The 4,409-nt window shown below is 42.8% G+C and overlaps 1 long non-coding RNA gene across 1 annotated transcript; it reads left to right on the plus strand.

The window, feature by feature from the left end:
* The first annotated feature begins 493 nt into the window (after nt 1-493).
* LOC111628322 lies at nt 494-4,070 on the plus strand. The gene is made up of 3 exons (XR_002757159.1): nt 494-1,271; nt 2,797-3,828; nt 3,902-4,070. It is a non-coding gene; the product is annotated as an uncharacterized LOC111628322 (long non-coding RNA).
* Nucleotides 4,071-4,409: the final 339 nt, after the last annotated feature.

A 4,409-nucleotide genomic window follows, 5' to 3' on the forward strand; every position in this document is an offset into this window, starting at 1 on the left:
GTATTGTCGAATACGGGACAGCTTCCAAACAGCCAGATTATACGCATTCGTGCATACACTTTACAGAGCACCAACCTCGCGGTTTAACTAGTGGATGCCACACACCAAAATATCGTATAACGCTTCCAATGATTCTATCCAGGACCGGTTCAGGGCTGTTAGCCGCCTGCATGCTAGATATTTGGCCGCCCTCGCCCCATTATGTGAATCGCGAGTAGATTTATAACTTAAAATATTATTTTTGAAAGGAAATTTAAATAGTCCTTTTTCTCGCTAATTTCTAAAAATGTATTTTCCTCCCTTCTGCATCTCACATTAGCATTTATAATTTATTTTCATACCCTTAAAATTTTATTATACAGTAATTAAAAATATCAAAAGATTATATAACAAAATTTCATAACAGATGGCGCCACACACAATTTTATTTATTATAATATAATTAAAAGTATAAAAGTTATTTTCTAAATAAAATCTCACAACAGCCGAGAAAGTTACTCAACTCGTTAGTTTTGATCGATTCTTTTATAAAAACAGTTGCATTTCTTGAAACGAACGATCTTTTACTCAGTTTCAATATAGAAAAATCTATATTTGATTGTTTCGTGTAAAATACATACACGATATTTTCTATCGGTCAGGTGAATTCATAAAATTTGCTTATTTAATATACTAATTAACGTTTACGTAACTAAACCATAACACGCATATTTAATATAACCAACGTTCGATGACGTCAGGTAAGCGCTCTTAAAATGGCGTCGGATAAACGAAATATTACGAAATTCAGTAAAAATTGCACTGTCGGTCAATCGGAAACTTGGTCCGAAATTACTGGACGAACCAGAGGAATGATTTGTTCTAGTTTTGGGGGTGGCGACGTTCGATTATAGAAAATCTCGCTTCCAACCCCTTGTGGAGAATGGAAACCGAAGACAGAGGGTGATAGGGAGTCTCTCGATCCCAATCCGTCGTCATTCCGGGGATAGAAACGTAAAAAATGCAGATATTTAGCCTTAAAATTCAAAAAGAATCCATGACGTCAATCGCATTGGAATTCGTTACGCGCTTTTCTAATCTCCATAGAAACGGCAACAATTGCTGTTTCTATTGTTGCAACACGATTTTGCGTCACTTTGCACGTTTTTCGCTTGCTGTGAGGACGTGTGCGCTCTTTGCTCCTGTTTTCGCTGTGTTTTTTGCCTTCTTCAGTGTTCTTTTCTACCGGAACGTGGTTTTAAGAAGACTTGTGGACGCCGACGTTATACCAAGTAAGATTTTAACTAGAATTTATCTAGCTGTAAGATTTTATTTTCGTTTCGTTTAGTCCGACTTTCGGAGACGACATCGGCGTTTAAATCTGCCGTCGCTTGTGAATTAGGACTTTTAAACGAACGACCGAAGCGCCGAAAACGGATTAAGTATTTGCTCATTGGTTTATTCTCGTAATTAATTCATTTATATTTTATAAACACGGTCAAAGAATAAGGATTATTTATAGAAATTCAATTAAAAATTACTTAATACTAACTTTAAATACGAATTCCATCGTAATTTTAACTAAAATATACTCTGGTAACATTGATGGACGGAGACCGTATTCTGAAGCATGGGATGTTCGTTCGACAGGTCAAAAACTTCGCCCTTTGACCTCCGACTTCTCCATGCAATTTATGTATTAGTTTCAATGGAATTAAATTGTCTGCAAACACATCTAATACTAATACACTTAACAATTATCTATACAGGCTGGACACAAAGAATTCTTTTCCTTAGGCTCTTTGTCTCTTTCCACAAGGTGGTCTGAGTGCAGTCGATCTTCCACACTTACGTAACATTTAAGTGCCACAACGTTCGTGTCCCGAATGGGCACGTTTCACTTCTTTGTACGTTTGTCTTGTGTTTTGGTCGACTCGTTCGCAATTTCTTTGCACGAAACTCTTTTAAATGCCGTCGTTGCGTTTATGTGACGTACAGTACACGTTAGGGTAAATTGGTCTGGAACGAAACATTCGTTACCATTCGGGCTCGAGTGCCTTTTCCTTATGGCTACGTCTTTAATTTACAGTCGTACAAATACAAATTATACGTAAGAGAGTTTCTTCGTTCCGGGTCGGTCGTCTCTACTGCAAATACAATCGGAACGTTCTAGCAATTTCCGGTAGGATCTAACGCGAGCTATCCGAATTCCGATTCGTCGTGAGTATAATCTTGAACTTTTTCTGCGTTAATCGGTCCCAGAAGACATCTCGGCACGTCGTGCGATGGTCGGATTCGAATCTTTTAGATTTAAAAAGGCAGGTGCGGTGAGCATTTTGCTTGTGGGCGAGTGGTCTCCGTTGCCGCTCATAGCGGTGACCAGACCCTAAACACTGGGACCCACCAGTGGGCGAGTGGTCTCCGTTGCCGCTCATAGCGGTGACCAGACCCTAAACACTGGGAAGTTCCGGTCGTGGGTTCGCGCCGCGATCGGACAGGCTGGCTGCTTGGAGTTTTCCGGGTTTTCTCCTTGCCAATAACGACTAAATAGAAGGCCAGTTCCCCATAAAAGTCCTCCCGGAAGGCATTAATTCCCGCGCGTACGTATAGGCCGTTCGGATACGGCTGGCAAATCGGTCGCATAGCGATCATACACACAAATCTATTCGGAGAAAGAGCCTATATTGAGCTAAAATTTCCATATAAACAACACCGAAGAACAGAGAGAGAGAGAGCATTTTGCTTTTCTCGCAAGAATTTAGACATTAATTTAAGCCTTTGTTTTAATCGACTAATTGCAAATTTTCTTTTTTTCAGAATGAAGATGTTGGAGTGGTTTCGCCGGAGGTTTCGACGGAAGAATGCGGTGGCGCCGGAGGGAGGGGGTTCCTCGGACGGCTCCGATGAGACGTTCGAGGACCGTGGGCTCGACTGGGTCTCTGTCGAATCGATTAGTTCGGTGTCTTTGGAGACCGTCGAGCGAGAGGCAGAGGGTGGTGACGACCTTCCCCCAGTGCGTGTGGCGTGGGACTCTCCCGGAGGCGGGAGAGTTCTGAGTCCATTCCACTTGGTCAATGTCGTCAGGGATCAGCCGGCCACAAGCCTTGTTGTGGAAGACGTAGAGAGTGACGAGTTCTGTTGGAGTTCGACGTCACTTTCTACTTTCGCGTGGTCTGCCTCTCTGTACGCGCTCGCGAGCTGGTCGCCATCGTCTTTCCGAAGTCGGAACGGGGAAGCATCGGAAAAGAGCGCCGCCGAAGTCGAGGAACCGCGGTTTTGTTGCTGCGGGTGGCTGAGGTTCCCTCGGCCTAGGCGGTGATCCTCTTCGATTTTCCCCAACTCGTCCTTTGCATCCGGATGCGACATTCTGACCGGATTCGACACTTTTCACCCGGACATGACCTCTTTACTCAGACGTGACCTTCTCTTACCCGGATGTTCTCACGGACTTGTCTCCCGAACGTGACACTCGATCGATGACAACGGATTTGACTTCCGATTGTGACCACCCGAACTTGACACGTTTCTTCACCGGACGCGACATTCGGCCGACCTTTCTTCCCAAACAGCTGTTACGAGGATTGAGCTTCCGGTTAGGTTAGGTTAGGTTAGGCTAGGTTAGGTCAGGTCCTTCGCTCTCCTCATGACACTGTTCGGGAAGAAAGACTATCTGATAAAGGTAATAATATTGACCTTAGATAATAAATTAATCAACTTCTCCTTTTCTCACTGTCTTTGTGTTTTGTAGGAACATTTGGGAGGGAGAAGGATCTCCCTCCCCAACTTTACCACGAGGAAGACGAAGTGGCCATTTATCGTACAAGTGAATGTTTTCCGAAATCTTCGATGGTAAGAACGCTTTCGTTTCATTTTTTAACACATCTTATTCTCGTATCGTAATTTAGTATTTTTCTGTTTTTAGACATGCCGAAGATGTTCTTGGATCACGCACACACGCGCATACGCACGCACGCACGCACGCACGCACTGACATAACATCACTGTACACGAAGATATACACCGTTTAACCTTTACTCGAATTCTCGCACTCACGCATTTACACGTCAAGCGCCACGTTCTGTGTAATTCCACACAATNGCCTACCTCTAATATCTAATTACTTAGTTCCAATCATTTAATATAGCCATATTATAGCCCGATAATTAGGCGATTGTTTGGTGTTGTTATTATCTACTCGGGCTGTGAGTTGATGTTTATATACATCAAACCTATTTCATCATCTCCTTCATGACTCGATATGCGTGTTAATCCGCGGGTTATAAATCTGATTAACTGGTGTCATTATCCTGACGTTGGATAGAGACTCTGTAGTCTGTCTTATTTACTTACAACAAGCCCTCCTAGAAAAAGTTTAGTGGGCCAATCTAAACAATTGTGTGCCTGTAAGTGACATAGGTCAATTCTATTCC

Source organism: Centruroides sculpturatus, unplaced genomic scaffold (genome assembly GCF_000671375.1).
Source record: "Centruroides sculpturatus isolate CEXI.00-Female unplaced genomic scaffold, Cexi_2.0 scaffold497, whole genome shotgun sequence".
In the NCBI taxonomy this organism is placed as follows: Eukaryota; Metazoa; Arthropoda; class Arachnida; order Scorpiones; family Buthidae; genus Centruroides; species Centruroides sculpturatus.